Source organism: Carlito syrichta, unplaced genomic scaffold (assembly GCF_000164805.1).
Source record: "Carlito syrichta isolate Samal-C Ts95f unplaced genomic scaffold, Tarsius_syrichta-2.0.1 Scaffold313533, whole genome shotgun sequence".
NCBI lineage: Eukaryota > Metazoa > Chordata > Mammalia > Primates > Tarsiidae > Carlito > Carlito syrichta.
The window spans coordinates 254,847-271,754 of NW_007257629.1; positions in this window are offsets into that span (position 1 = coordinate 254,847).

Sequence of the window (16,908 nt, forward strand, 5' to 3'; positions counted from 1 at the left end):
CATTTTGCCAGTTCTTCATCTGGAGGTGCCATTTGTGGGTTCGTTTGTGTTTATCCATCTTCCTCTTTTTAGTGGTGAGGAGGTGTTTGAAATCACTTGGCCAGACTACTGTAGTGGGTGTGGGGAATGGGGCTGAGGACTTCTTGTGGGAACAGGGTGGGAGAGTGAGAATGCATCGTGGAACTTGGAGATGAACAATACAGACCTCCCACAGAACAGAGGATTACAGTAGGAGTGTGCTGGGCCTGGAACCCAGGATGGATGGGTCCAACTATCCCCTGCTAGGCCTTGATCTGTTTTTATTTTTTATCCTTTTGAGTTGGAGTTTCACTTTGTCACCCAGCCTTGACCTGCTGGGCTCAGGCGATCCTTTTGCCTCAACCTTCCAAGTAGCTGAAACTACAGGCATGCACCACCACACCCAGCTAATTTTTTGAATTATCGTAGAAATGAGGTCTTGCCAAGTTGCTCAGGCTAGTCTCAAACCTGTGGGTTCAGGCAATCCTCTCACCCCAGCCTCCCAAAGTGCTAGAATTATAGGCGTGAACCACCACGCCCAGCCTTATTTTTTATTTTTTTGAGTCAGAGTCTCACTCTGTTGAACAGGCTAGAGTGCAGTGGCACAATCATGGCTCACTGTAGCCTCATACTCCTGGGTTCAAGGGATCCTCCTACCTCTCAGCCTCCCAAGTAGCTAGGACTACAGGTATGCACCTTCATGGCTGGCTAATTTTTAAAAAACCAGTGTCTCACTATTGAGAGAGAAAATAGCTAGAAAAAGGCCAGGCACACTTCTGGTAGGCCTCTCAGACTAAACAAGCTCCCCGCAGCCTCGAAAACTAGAGCTTAAGCACTTGCTGCTGGGATAGAAAAACAACCAATCAAAAAAGAAAAGAAAAGAAAAACAACCAATCGGCTCACTGCCAAGTGCCAACAAATCAGCTCACCATTAAACCCCTACCTACTGCCGATCGACCCTTAGTAACAGCACAAATCAGAACAGCTAGTGCCAACCTATCAGCTCACAGTTAGTGCTAACCAATTGCCTCAGTCTTGGTGCTATGTAAGCACCAAGTTGTAGCTCCAAACCAGCAATCTCCTAGGGTCCCCTTCTGCTGTGGAAGTTTTTCTGTCCTCTCAATAAATCCTGCTTTCTCCACTTTCTGGCCTCCATGTCCCTCATTCCTCCTGGGCATGAGACAAGAACCCTGACCTAAGGAGCTGCAAAAGATCATTATAGCCAAAGAGCTATGCACCCTGGAGGCTGGCTTGCCAGCCACCGGAGCCAGCAGAACCGGGAAAGCTGCTGGAAGAAGGCGAGACTCTGAAGCTGAGACACTTCTTGGGGCTGTAACACTCTCAGGGCTTGGCTTGCCAGCCCATTAGAGCCAACGCTCTGGGGACTAGGCTTGCCAGCCCATCAAGCTGACCTTCTCGGGCTCAGCTGACCCACCCATTGAGGTTTGACACTCTCAAAGTCCAAGCTGATCTGAAAAATCTGTATCACTATGTTGTCCAAGCTGGTCTGTAACTCCTGGGCTCAAGCCAGTCTTGGCCTCTCAAAGTTCTGGGATTACGTCATGAGCCACCATGCCCGGTTTTGGCTTCAGCCTTTAAGGCTACACTCCTGTGTTTGAACAATGATCACTAAGATAATCTGCTTCACATTCCCCTTTTGTCTCCCTCTGGGTCTGATTTTCAAATGATTTCTATTTAGAGGAGTTTCATCAGTTAGGAAAAGTGAGGGATTGCATCTAGCCCAGGCTGGCACCACTGTCTCAGATACCCTGCAGTTTTAAACCTACAGCCTAGGGGCAGAGCAGTTGAAGAAAGCCCACCCCCGTTTTTTGAGTTGGAGTCTCACTCTGTCGCTCAGGCTGGAGTGCAGTGGCATGCTTACAAAGGTAACCACTGGGCTCAGGTGATTCTTCCGCCTCAATCTTCCAACTAGCTGGAACTACAGGCACTCGCCACCATGCCCAGCTAATTTTTTGATTTATTGTAGAGATGAGGTCTCGCCAAGTTGTCCAGGTTGGTCTTGAATCTGTGGGCTCTGGCAACCCTTTCATCTTGGCCTCCCAAAGCGTTGGGATTATAGGCGTGAGCCACAGCGCCCAGCTGAAGAAAGCCCTTTAAAGGAGAAAAGCATGAGGCTATATCACCAGTTCTACCTTTCCAGGAGTTTCCAGCTTCAGAGTTTGTGCATTTGAATGGATAAAATTAGCCTGTCAACTGAGGAACAGAGGCAAGGAATATAATTTTCTCTCTCTCTTTTTTTTTTGAGTTGGAGTCTCACTCTGTCACCCAGGCTGGAGGGCAGTGGCACGCTCCTGGCCACCGCAGCCTCAACCTACTGGGCTCAGGTGATTCTTCTGCCTCAGCCTTCCAAGTAGCTGGAAATACAGGCATGCGCCACCATGACCAGTGATTTTTTGATATATTATAGAGATGCGGTCTCACCAAGTTGCCCAGGCTGGTCTCGAGCCGGTGGGCTCAGGCAATCCTCTCACCTCAGCCTCCCAAAGTGCTGGGATTATAGGCGTGAGCCACTGCATCTGGCAGGAATATAATTTTCAATGGTGAGCTGGGCTCATGTTCCTCAGGAAACCATACACAGATAATTTGCAGAACAGGGCTAGAGTCTATTCTACGAATCCTCACTAAACGACCTTCCAGTCTAAGCTCAGTAGCTTCCTAAAGGCTGTCGAATACAGTACTATAATCAAGTGACATCTGATCTCTGCAGGTAACTTGTCCATTGAGTAGCCACAAGGAAGGACAGAGGTTCGTGCAGCTCCCTCCACAAGCTGGGCTTCTTTTTCCCACAGTCACATCACTGTGAGCAGGGAGGGAAGGTTGTCACTCCAGCAAAAGGACAGCACATGGGGACCTCTTTATCCAAGTTTACAAAGACATTGTCAGGCCTGAAATCCACTTAGCCTTTTGAGCAAAGTGGCAGTTGTGAGATATTTGGGGATGAGACTTATGCTGGGCTTGTCCTCCCATGTAGCTCTTCTTTGGGCCTTCCCACTCTGACCCTGGCTGATCAGCTCTGATGGGGGAAAAGTGCAGGGGCTTCCAGGAATTTGGAAAGCACAGTCCTAAATTTCCTAGTTGCTTCTCTGCCAGAAAGCCTGGGTACCAAGACTCTTTGCTAGTGGCTAAGTTCCTTTCATTTTGAAAAACTGGGATTGCTGTCTCAGGGTTAGCAAGGGCTGTGCTGAGAGGCAGGAGATCAGAACTCGATTTGTGTATTTTTGCATTAACTAGGGACATGCACCTGTGCAGACTTCACCTGTCTGCACTCAAGTTCCCTGATGGCGGGTGAGGATCCAGGGCTTGGTGAACTCTGCGTCTCAAAGATAGCATGGAAGGAGCAAGAGGTGCTGACCAGCTAGTTTTCCCTGTAGGAACCTCTCTGACATCGCCTACACAGAACCCCAGCCGTTCAAAGGATTACCAGGCCCTGAGTGCCTATGAAAGTGCAAGTCAAATGAACGTTCACCCTTTTGCTCCAGGGGATGTTCTGTCCACCCTGACCCGCCTTAGGACACCTGTGGCCTTCCCTAGAACTGGTGCAGCCCGGCTGCCCAGTGTAGTGGTGAGAGTCTCTGGAGGTTATTCTGCCCTCAGGGGTCAGTGGAGAACACTGTAGGAGTAATGGACACCTCTGTATCTCCTTACCAGGCTCTGTTTCCTCATCACACTCAAACTTAGTAGGGTCTTTCCCCAAGATCCTGCCAAGTTCATTCCCTTGGCTGTAATTTTGCTGGAGCTTGGGGTGGTCACAAGGCCCACTGCAGCTGGGCCCACGCATGGGGAGGACCCAGCTCCTGTCCACAATCCCAGTCCCTGCTCACCTGGGTGTCCTGAAGCCAGTGACCCCATGAACTTGCAGGACCCTTCGCACACCTACCCTTCCTTTGTGGCTGGAGACAGCTAAGGGGGGTCTTGGGTGGGAATGGTTGAGGTTAATCACTTTATCCAGTCAGGGACACCTGACCCAGCCCTTAGAGCTAATTGTTATCCCCAAGTGAGTGATTTTGTTCAATGACCTCCAGCAGGTCGGAGGCTGTTCACCTGGGAGACCTGCTGGGATTGGGTCTGATGGGAGATTTATTCCCTCTCCACAGATTTTCCTTTTTTTTTTTTTTTTGGTTCACAGTTTTGGTGGGTGGAAAGTTCGAGACTGGTCCATCTGGTGGAAACATCAGAATGTTTCCATGCAGGGCAGAAAGCAGAAGGGAACCTGAAAGTGCAGAGATCACTTGGCAGAAGAGGAAGCAGAGGGGGGAGGTGCCAGCCCCTCTTAACAACCAGCTATCTGGGAACTAATAGCGTGAGAAGTCACTCTTCCCAAGGGAGGGAATTAATTCATTCATGAGGGATTCCCCATCTCATGATCCAAACACCTCCCACCCGGTCCACCTCCTAACATTGCCACGCTGAGGATCAAATTTATTTATTTCTTTACGTTATTATTATTTTAGTTGGAGTCTGTTATTCCAGCTACTTGGAAGGATGAGGTGGAAGGATCCTCTGAGCCCAGGAGGTAGAGGCTGTGGTAAGCTGTGAACATGCCACTGTACTACAGGCTGGGCAACAGAATGAGACTCCAACTCAAATAACAAACAAAAAACCTACAGAAGAAAAAAAGATTCAACAGAAAAATAAAATTCATGCTTGTGTATAGTCATAAATATTTCTGAAAAATAAGGACCTGTCCATTGCTAATGGATTGATTCATCACTGGATTAAACACCAACAAGGGGCAAGTTAAGAGATGTGGTCTTGGTCTTGGCCCCAGGAAACTTTTGACTTCAACTCAAAAAACAACAACAACAAAAGAAACTAGAGGGAAGAGAAATCCCAAGTCCACTAAGACTGGACAATGGTCTTAGGTTCAGAATATGGTTTCTTAAGTATTCCTGCAGATCATGCCTCTTTATTACAGCATCGGAGTGAAACTGCTGCTATTGTTGACTTTTTTTTGAAAGCAAGATTTATGGAGAGGACAGAAAAGCTCCCACAGTGGGAGGGGACCTGAGGGGGTGGCCCTATTGTTGATTCTAATAAACAAAATTATATTTACATCTGATGCCTGTAGTCAGATTGCTCTACAAAATGTCTGTACAAGTTTACTCTCCAATCAGTGTGGTGAGAGAATACCTGAGACCCTACCCCCTTCTCAAGGACTGTGGTATGATTGGAGATGACTGAAGAGCCTGCATGAGCTTCCCAGGGCTGCTGTAACAAAAAACACAGAGTGGCTCCAAGCAACAGAAAGGTGTTCTCTCACGATTCTAGAGGCCAGAAATCCAAAATCAAGGTGTCAGCAGGGTTGGTTCCTAGCAGAGTTTTTGAGACAGAATCTGTTCCATGTCCCTCTCCTAGCTTCTAGTGGTTGCTGGCAATATTTGGCATTCCCTGTCAGGTAGACATGTTACTCCAGCCTCTGCCTCCGTCCTCACAAGGCATTCTCCCTCTATGTCTCTATATCAAATCTCCTTCTCCTTTCTTCTATAAGAATACCACAGTCAGTGGATTTATGACCCACCTTAAGTCCAGTATGACCTCATTTAAGATCCTTAGCTCAATTAGTCTTAATTCAAAGACTCTATTTCCAAACCAGGTCACAGTCTGAGGTTCCTGATAGACAATACTTCTTGGGAGACACTATTCAACCCACTACATAGCCATCTGCTGCTTACAGATTTTTTGGTTCTCTGATTGCTGCTCTGTTACTAACTAAGGACCTTGACATTGGGTATATTTGACGGCCTTCCTGATTTTAGTTTTCTCACTAGTTAAAGGAGGTATAATCTTTGACTGGTCCACTGTTATGGTTTGGATGTATGTCCCCTCCAAAACTAGTGTTGAAATGTGATCCTTGGCCAGATGCAATGGCTCACACCTGTAATCCCAGCACTTTGGGAGGCCAAGGTGGGTGGATTGCTTGAGGCCAGGAGTTTGAGACTAGCCTGAGCAACATAGTGAAACCTCATCTCTACAGAAATTAAAAAAAAAATTTAGCCAGGCATGGTGGCATGCACCTATAGTCCCAGTTCCTCGGGATGCTGAGGTGGAAGGATAGCCTGAGACCAGGAGGTGGATGAGCCACGATCATCATGATCATGTCACTACACTCAAACCTGAGTAACAGTGAAACTCCAACTCAGAAAAAAAAATTAAATAAATTTGGACAGGCTCGGTGACTCAACCTGTAATCCCAGCACTTTGGGAGGCCGAGGCGAGTAAATTGCCTGAGCCTGCGGGTTTGAGACCAGCCCAGGCAACTTGGCAAGACCTCATCTCTATACTAAATCAAAAATTAGCAGGACATGGCAGTGCACACCTGCAGTTCCGGCTACTTGGAAGGCTGAGATGGAAGGATAGCCAGAGCCCAGCTGGTCGAAGCTGGAGTAGCGGTGGGTATGCCACTGCACTGCAGCCTGGGCAAAGGAGTGAGACTCCAACTAAAATAATAATAATAATATAAATAAATAAATAAATTTGGTCCTCAATGTGGCAATGTTAGGAGGTGGACCGGGTGGGAGGTGTTTGGATCAAGAGATGGGGAATCCCTCATGAATGAATTAATTCCCTCCCTTGGGAAGAGTGACTTCTCACGCTATTAGTTCCCAGATAGCTGGTTGTTAAGAGGGGCTGGCACCTCCCCCCTCTGCTTCCTCTCCTGCCATGTGATCTCTTTGCACATTCAAGTTCCCTTCTGTTTTCTGCCCTGCATGGAAACATTCTGAGGTCTTCACCAGATGGACCAGTCTCGAACTTTCCACCCACCAAAACTGTGAACCAAAAAATGTCTTTTCTTTATAAACTACCCAGTCTCAGTAATTCTGTTATAGCAACACTATACAAACTAAGACATCTGCCTCACTCGTTCAACTTTTCACTGAATATATTTGTGTTGAGCACTTTTTAGACACTAGGTTCTGCACATCTTGTAGCCTGATGTCATCTCTTGGAGTAAAGAATAGATGAGTTGGCTGGGCTCGGTGACTCAGCCTGTAATCCTGCGCTTTGGGAGGCCGAGGGGAGTGGATTGCCTGAACTCGTGAGTTTGAGACTCGCCTGGGCAACTTGACGAGACCTCATCTCTACAATAAATCAAAAATTAGCTGGGTGTGGTAGCACGCGCCTGTAGTTACAGCTACTCAGAAGGCTGAGGCGGAAGGATCGCCGGAGCCCAGCAGGTCGAGACTGCGGTGGCCAGGGGCGACCACTGCACTCCAGTCTGGGTGACAGAGTGAGACTCCAACTCCAAAAAAAAAAAAAAAAAAAAAGGAATAGATGAGTTGGGGATGACCTCAGTAAGATGGCAGAATAGGAAGTCCCAGTCCTTGTTTTCCCCATAGACACTGAACAATATATGGACCAAAATTACCTTTCTGAGAAGAACTCCAGAAACCAGTGAAGAAGTTGCACTGCCCCCAGATGAGACCAAGCCAAGAACAGCATGTTGAAACCAGTAAGAAGAACCATTTCAGTTTATCTGCAATCACTCCCTTCCCAAGCTAGCACAGCTTCTCTCTTGCAAGGCTAGGAGGGAGAAGAAAGGAGCATGTGTCCAATGTTCCAGCTTTCAGCATGCTGCCCAAAAGACTAGTTTCTGTCCCACTTGACTCACAGCACTAATGGAACTGGCATAGTTTGAATGCCCAGTTTTCCCTGCTGAAAGCCAGGGATATTGGGAAGGCTTGCTGCCATGCCGGAGGACCTGAAGTGCTGTACACAGAGATAGGCGTGGCTCTACGTGATTGGGAAAAGGTGTTCAACTTGTGGCTTCTAGGAGGTAGAAGAGTGGACTATTTGTCTTACCTTCTGGTTTTTCAGATAGCTGCCTGAGGGACTGGTTTCTGTCTCATGTGCTCTTGGAGCTGACAGAGAGCCACCATACCTTGGACGTCTTGGGGCCACTGAGAACAAAGGAGAGCCCAGTGGCTTGATGCTGTAGCATCAAAGAACCTGCAGTACTGCAGACAGACACTAGAGAGAGCCAAAGATTATGATTTCCAGAATCTGTAGGTGTGGCCTATTGGTGAACCCATCTTCTGCGCAAAACCAATCCATGAAGACTGAGGGAGGTGGCTGTTTGTTCAAATGAATACGACCCAACAACAACAACAACAAAATCACTAGGCACACAATAAAACAGGGAAATATGGCCAAATCAAAGGAACAATATAAATCTCCAGAAACCAACTCCAAAGAAATGGAGACCTATAAATTACTGATGAAAAATTTAAAATAATTGTCTTGCTGGGCATGGGGGCTCATGTCTATAATCCCAGCACTTTGGGAGGCAGAGGCAAGAGGACTGCCTGAGTTCAGGGGTTTGAGACCAGCCTGAGCAACATGGCAAGACCTTGTCTCTACAACAAATCATAAAATTAGCTGGGTGTGGTGGTACACATCTGTAGTTCCAACTACTTGGAAGACTGAAGCAGAAAGATTTCCTGAGCTCAGCAGATCAAAGCTGTGGTGGCTGTGAGCGTGCCAAGGCACTCCAGCCTGGATGACAGTGAGACTCTGACTCAAAAAAATAAAAAAATTTTTTTATCTTAAAGAGACTCAATGATCTTCAAGAGAACACAAACAGACAGCTAAATGAAATTTTAAAATAATGCATGAACAAGATAACATCAACAAAGAGACAGAAACTATTTAAAAGAAACAAGCAGAAGATCTGGAACTAAAGAATATAATAACTGAAATGAAAAATTCACTAGAAATATTCAACAGCAGGCTTGATCAAGCAGAATCAATGGACTAAATGACAGGTCATTTGACATTATGGAGTCACAGAAGATAAAAGAAGAAGAAAGACTAGTGAAGATAGTTTAAAAGACTTATGGGACATTGTCAAGCAGGGCAATCTACACATACAGGCATTCCAGAAAGAAAGAGAAAAAAAGGGACAGAGAGCTTTTTTGGAGAATTGATCGTTGAAAACATCCCAAAGCTGACCAAAAAAATGGAAATCCAAATTCAAGAGTCTCAAAATATCTAACCAGAATGAACCCAAAAAGGCCCATATAGAGATATGCCATAATCAAGCTGTTATCTTGAAAAGAACCAGAGAAGTGACTCATCATGTACAAGGGAATTTCTATTAGATTATAAGTAGATTTCTCCACAGGAATAATATAGGATTAAAGGGAGTAGAATGATATAATCAATGTGCTGAAAGAAAAAGGCTGCCCACCCAAAATAATATATTCAGCAAGATTTTCCTTTAAATAAACAACAAAAACAGGAGAAACAAGGATCTTCCCAGATAAACAAAAGCTGAAGGAATTCATCGCCACTAGACCTGCCTTATGTGAATTGCTAAAAGGAATTATTTGACTTGAAATGAAAGAATACTACACAGCAACATTAAATAATATGAATATAAAGTTCTTTGGCAAAGAGAAATATATAGAATCTTTTAATATTGTAATGGTGCATAAATCACTTTTGATTCTGGTACAGAATTTAAAAGACAAAAGCACAAAAATAACTGTAACTATAAAACTATGTTCATGGATACAAAATATTAAAAAGCTGTAACTTGTGGCATTAATCGCATGGCATGGAGATGTAAAGTATTAGTGCTTTTGTATGTGAATAAAGTTGCTATCAATTTAAAAGAGATTGTTATAACTATGAAATGCTTTATGTAATCCCTATGGTAACCACAAAGAAAATACCCATAGAAGATGACAAAAGAAAATGAGAAATCAAAGCCCATCACTACAAAAATAAATGAAACATAAAGAAATGAGGAGAGGGTAAGTGAGGGGCAAAATAACTACAAGACACAGAAAAAACAATTCATAAAATGGAAGTATTGGCTAGGCATGTTGGCTCACACTTGTAATCCCAATGCTTTGGGAAATTGAGGTGGAAGGATCACTTGAGTACAGAAGTTCAAGACCAAACTGAGCAACATAGCAAGATACTGTCTCTACAAAAAATAAAAAGTTTGCTTGGTGTGGTGACACACACCTGTAGTCCTAGCTACTCGAGGGGCTGAGGTGAGAGGGTTATAGCTGCAGCGTGAGTAAGAGGTCACCAACACACTGAGCGTCAGATATTGAGTACTTTTAATGCTGGCGGTCGAGAGAAGGCTCACGCCAAAAAGACTCTTGACCCTGAATGAAGCAAGCAATGGGTTTATATACCAAAACCATAAGGTTCCAGAGTGTAGGTTCTGGGTAGAGAACAAAGGAGATTTTTTTTCAAAGTACGGTTGTTAAACCGTAGCGGGGAAGTGTAAATCAACATAGCACAACAGAACCGGTTCAGGAATGTATAGGGTTGGCAAAGCCATAAATCGCAGAACATGATTTACGGTCTACTGAAAAGATTAGGACAGTCACACAGAAGAGGGGTGAGAGGGGGAACTGGAAGACAAAATGGAAGAACTACTACAATATAGAGTTACCTTGGATACGTCACTAACAGCCATTTCAAGAGGATCACTTGAACCCAGGAGGTTGAGGCTGCAGTGAATTCTGATGACAACACTGCCCTCCAGACTGGGCAACAGAGCAAGACCCTGTCTCAAAAAAAAAAAAAAAGAAAGAAAGAAAGAAAAAACCCTTCTCTATCATTAATTACATTAAATGTAAATGGATTAAGCTCCGCAAAAGACAGAGTTGCTGAATGGATTTAAAAATTAAGATTCAACTATATGCTATCTACAAGAGATACATTTTAGACATAAGGACATACATAGGTTGAAAGCAAAAGGAAAGGCCTGACTCGGTGGCTCTACCTGTAATCCCAGCACTTTGGGAGATTGAGGCGAGTGGATTGCCTGAGCCCACAGGTTCAAGACCAGCCAGGGCAACTTGGTGAGACCTCGTCTCCACAATAAATAAAAAATTAGCTGAGCATGGTAGTGTGCGCCTGTAGTTCCAGCTACCTGGAAGGCTGAGGAGGAAAGATTGCTAGAGCCCAGCAGGTGGAGGCTGCGGTGCCGTGAGTGTGCCACTGCACTCCAGCCTGGGCAATGGAGTGAGACTCCAACTCAGTAACCAAAAGACTGCAGAATGGTGTACTTAATCCGACAAAATAGATTGTAAGTCAAAAACTGTCAAAAGAAGGAAAGAGTGACATTACTTAATGATTAATGACTCAATTAATCAGGAAGATATAATAAATAAAAATATATATGCACCTAAGAGCAGAGCACCAAATACATGAGACAAACATTGACAGAACTGAGTGACAGAAAGTAGAATGGTGGTTACCATAGACTGCAGGAAAGGTAGTGGGGAGTTACACTTTAATGGGTATAGAGTTTTAGTTTTGCAAGATGAAAAAGGTTCTAAAGAGGAATTGTCATGATGGTAGCATAATAATGTGAATGTGAATGCACTTAATGCCATCAAACTGTCCACTTAAAAGATGAAAATGGTAAATTTTGTTATATATGTATATATACATATATATATATATATATATATATTTTTTTTTTTTTTTTTTTTTTAAGTCAGAGTCTCACTCTGTCACCCAGGCTGAAGTGCAGTGGCACACTCATGGCCACTGCAGCCTCAACCTGCTAGGCTCAGGTGATCCTTCCACCTCAGCCTTCCAAGTAGCTGGAAACACAGGTATGTGGTACCACACCTGGCCAATTTTTTAATTTATTGTAGAAACGAGGTCTCACCAAGTTGTCCAGGCTGATCTCAAACCCTTGGGCTTAGGCAATCCTCTCACCTCTGCCTCCCAAAGTGCTGGGATTACAGGTGTGAGCCATTGCGCCTGGCTTGTTAGATATGTTTTACTACAAGTTTTTAAAATGTTGTTAAATTAATAGGCAAGAAAATGTTACACATAATCAGGAGGAAAGTATATCAATATAATCAGATTCAAAAGTGACAGAAATTAAGGAATCAGTAGGTAAGATATAAGAATATCTCTCATAAATATGCTCCATGTGTTCAAGAATGTAGAAGATAAGGAGAAAAATAGAAGATATTTTAAAAAGAAAGACTAGATGGGATTAACAGCAGAGTGTGTATTACAGAAAAAAGATCAAAGAAGGAAATGTCAGGGAAAGCATGAAGCTCAGAGGGGGGAAATAATCAAGGACTTGAGGGACAATATCAAGTAGTCTGGCATACACGTTATTTCAGTCCTAGAAAGAGAGGGGGCAGGAAAAAAATGTGAAGAAGAATGTCCTGAAATTTTCCAAATTTGCTGAAAATTATAAACCAACAAACCCAGGAAGCTCAATAAGCTCTAAACACAGGAAACACAAACCACACCATTATATTATATGTATTTTACCACAATTTCTAAAAATAATGATGGAAAAGTCACACCAACGCACAGCATATCAAAATTACTTTAAATGTAAATGGTCTAAATACAGCAAACAAAGATATCAGATTGAATAAAAAAGCAAGACCCCAAATCACTGTCTATAAGAAATCTACTTTAAATGAAAAGACAGATAGTTAAAAGTAAAAGAATGAAGCCAGGAATGGTGGCTCATGCCTGTAATCTCAGCACTTTGAGAGGCAGAGACAAGAGGATTGCCTGAGCCCAGGGGTTCAAGACCAGCCTGAGCAACTTGGAGAAATCTCATCTCAACAATAAATCATAAAATTAATCAGGCATGGTGGTGCACACCTGTGATTCCAGCTACTTGGAAGACTGAGGCAGAAGAATCTCCTGAGCCCAGCAAGTCTAGGCTGCGGTGGCCATGAGTGTGCCACTGCACTCCAACCTGGGTGACAGAGTGAGACTCTGACTCAAAAAAAAAAAAAAAAGGTAAAAGAATGTAAAAAGACATAACAAAAAGTCAATAAATAAAACAAACATGGAGTAACAATATTAATACCAGACAAAATGAATTTCAAAAGGACTATTATCCGTGTTAAAGAGGAAAAAGTCATAATATATTCAAAAGGAAGACATGACATTCCTAAATGTTTATACACCTAAATAACGGAATTTCAAAATGCATGATCCAAAAACTTAGAGAACCATGGGGAGAAATAGAAAAACCCACAATTATAGTAGGAGATTTTAACATTCCTCTCTCAGTATCTGATATCCAAGTAAACATAAAATCAGTAGGAATACATCAGACTTCACAATGCTATCAATCACATTGATCTAATTAATATTTCTAAAAGACTCCACCCAACAGTAATAGCATTCTTCTCAACTGTTTCTCTTTCTTTGTGGTTCTCATACAGCTAGGTCCTCTGAATGAGGAACCATATGTTCTTACTTTCTCCTGATTCTCCTATAAATCAGCTGGGGAGAGACCTGCTGTACAACTTAAAGGCTACCATGTCTGTACTTGAAGTGTTTGTGAAGCTCCCTGGAAAAAGGGCTCCTGATTTTTCTTTTTACTCTGTTCTTTCTGGAAGAAAAAGGGTATGAAAGACAGTGGCAGTCTCACACCATACCGGAAAAGCATCCCAAACTGACACAGATGCATGCATCCTTTTGGGAATAAACATACTAGTTTACTTCAAGATGTAGAACGAATAAAAATAGCTTACCAAAGGGATGTGTTGCCATGGCCATACATAAAACCATATCCTTTGTCCAGAGCTCATTTAAAAGGTATCATGCCCACTATAAAAGAATTTTTTTTAAAAGGGATAATTATTTAAAAGGGAGATTTGTGGTGTCATATTCCTATGCTTCCAGTAAGCAAGAAAGATAAATTTGATTTATATAGATTTGTGTAAGATCGTAGAGAAGTAAATGAATTTGTTGTTTCACTAACTTTTGTAGCTCTTAATCCTGCAACTATTTTGACATTGTTTCTGTTGTCTGCAAAGTGGATCTATGGTCAGTTTCCCCCCCACCCCACCCCTGTTCTTCTAGCTATTAAGTCCAAACTCTTGTTTGCTTTTACCTATAAAGGAGTCTAGTATTTCTTTTCTTTTCTTTTTTTTTTTTTTTTTTTGAGTTGGAGTCTCACTCTGTCACCCAGACTGGAGTGCAGTGGCAGCTCCCGGCCACCACAGCCTTGTCTGCTGGGCTCCAGCGATCCTTCCGTCTCAGTCTTCCGAGTAGCCGGAGTTACAGGCATGCGCTACCATGCCCAGCTGATTTTTTGATTTATTGTAGAGATGAGGTCTCGTTGCCCAGGTAGGTCTCGAACCCGCGGGCTCAGGCAATCCACTCACCTCAGCCTCCCAAAGGTGCGGGATTACAGGCTGAGCCACCGAGCCCAGCTCTTTTCTTTTTTTAATTAGCGTCTCACTCTTTCACCCAGGCTGGAGTGCAGTGGCACGCTCCCAGCCACCGCAGCCTCAACCTGCTGGACTCAGGTGATCCTTCCGCCTCAGCCTTCCAAGTAGCTGGAACTACAGGTGCACGCCACCGTGCCTGGCTAAATTTTTTGATTTATTGTAGAGATGAGGTCTCACCAAGTTGCCCAGGCTGGTCTCCAACGCTGGGCTCAGGCAATCCTCTTGCCTTGGCCTCCCAAAGTGCTAGGATTGCAGGCATAAGCCACCGCACCAGGCTAGGAGTTCAATATTTAGAGCAAGGGATTTTTTAAGAGTTTCAGGACTCTCCTAATATTTTCTATTCCAGAGTCATGGTTGGTGAAAGAAATTACCAAAATCAGATTAGATTAGATTAGAATAGATTAGATTAAACAGGTTTATCAAGCATGATGCAAGAGAAACAGCAGACAGGACAGGGATAAGGAAGTTGTCTGCCCAAGCCAGTGACTTGGGGTATCTTCATAGCGGAGCTGACCTCCTTTTTGGTTAGGGTTAGGATTTCCATCATGCATTAGGGTTCCAGCCATGCAAATGGGAGATTGAAACATGGCAGTTCTGGTTAGTTGGTGTTTGACTTTGACTGTAGCCTGCTCATTGATCAGTTGGAGGTTAACCCAAGGTGACTCTTGGGGAAAATGCCTCCCACATTTTCTCTAGCCATTTACAGGAAATTTGTCCCACTGGAGAAATCTAAAATTATTCCATATGTAGATGGTTTGCTGGTAGCCTCAGAAACTAAAGAGCGATGCAAAACTAATACTTTGACTTTGTTAGAATTCCTCACCTCATAGGGGATTAAGGCCTCATTAGATCAATTGTAGTATTGCCAAAATAAGGTAAAATATTTAGGACATTTGTCACTGAAGGACACAAAGTATTATAATCTAGGGGTCAGACAATTTTGCAGGGTGAAGTGGCCGACAACAACAACTTAGACAATTTTGCGGACTAGTAAGATATTTTCCACAGTGAATTCCAGTGTCAAATAACGAAAATACAAATTTAGTTTAAAGATCTGATGCTAAACTCTGAACTTTTTTCTTTACCTTACCAAATTCCCAACTAAGAGGCCTGGAGAGGCAGGTTTTTTGAAAATTAATTATTATTTTTTGAGTTGAAGTCTCACTCTGGTTGCCCAGGCTGGAGTGCAGTGGCACGCTCATGGCCACCAGAGCCTCGACCTGCTGGGCTCTGGCAATCCTTCTGCCTCAGCCTTCCAAGTAGTTGGAACTACAGATGCATGCCACCACGCCCAGCTAGTTTTTGTAATTTATTGTAGAGACGCCATCTCACCAAGTTGTTCGGGCTGGTCTTGAACCCCCGGGCTCAGGCAATTCTCTCGCCTCAGCCTTTCAAAGTGCTGGGATTACAAGCTAAGCCACCCTGCGCAGCCTAAAATTAATTATTTAATGTGGTTTACTTTCCAACCCGGCTCTGGCATAGCATCACATAACAGATAAGAAAGGAAAACCAAAGCATTCTATGATCCTGTAAAGCTGTCTTTTGGGAACTCCAGGCACCTTTTAAGACACTTTTTCTCCCTGAAGACTGCTACCACTCATAAAACTTCATTTACATAATGAGAAACTTGGTTCCCTTGTTATTCCTTAAGCTGCCCCTTTCCTTTACTGCTTTAAAATTCCTTAGTTAACTCTAGCATATTATCAGCCAGAAAATCTTTAAATCTACACATAGCCTACAGGCTCCTTTTTGGCGATGCCCTGCCTTCCTGGACCAAACCACTGCAAATCTCACATGTATTGATGTATGGTTTCTTGTAACGTCTGTCCTCCTGAAATGTGTATAACCAAGCTGTAATTCAACCATGGCAGGTACATCTTCTCAGGACTTCCAGAAAACTGATGCCATGGGCCTAAGTTCACTCATATTTGGAACAGAATAAACCGTCTCAAATATTTTACAGCATTTGTCATTTTTCACCAACAGATCTCAATTGGTTTTATTATGACTTGAGAATAGGGTAACGCTTTGAAGAAAAGAACTTTCATCTGAGGAATCTAAGTCCTTTTATATTATCAGACCTAGAGAGGCTTTAAAATAAGGCAACAATTATGTCCTATTACCCCTTTCTGATCTATATGTTCATCTCTTGAAAGTGCTTGCATTGCTACAAGTAGCTATAAATTAACCTAATAGTGCTACACCGGACACTATAACCCACACCTTATAGTTTAACAATCCTGAACAAAAATTATCTGAAAAGGAATTTGGAGGAAACAGTTTATTCCAGTGAACAGTTCGCAAACCAGGGAGATGCAGCCTGAAGACTTGGGTGTAAAACAAATGTGCATTCCAAAGAACAAAGGGATGGCTCAGGGATTTTGTTTGTTTGTTTGTTTGTTTTTGGGTTGGAGTCTCACTCTGTCACTGAGGCTGGAGTGCAGTGGCACACTCACCGGCTCCTGCGATCCCTCCACCTCAGTCTTCCTTCAGGAACTATAGGTGAGCGCTACCACGCCTGGCTGATTTTTTTTTTTTTTTTAATTGTAGAGACTCAGTCTCGCCAAATTTCCCGGACTGTTCTTGAACCCACGGGCTCCGGCAATCCATTCACCTTGGCCTCCCAAAACGCTGGGATTACAGACTGAGCCACCAAGCCCTACCTGCTCAGATT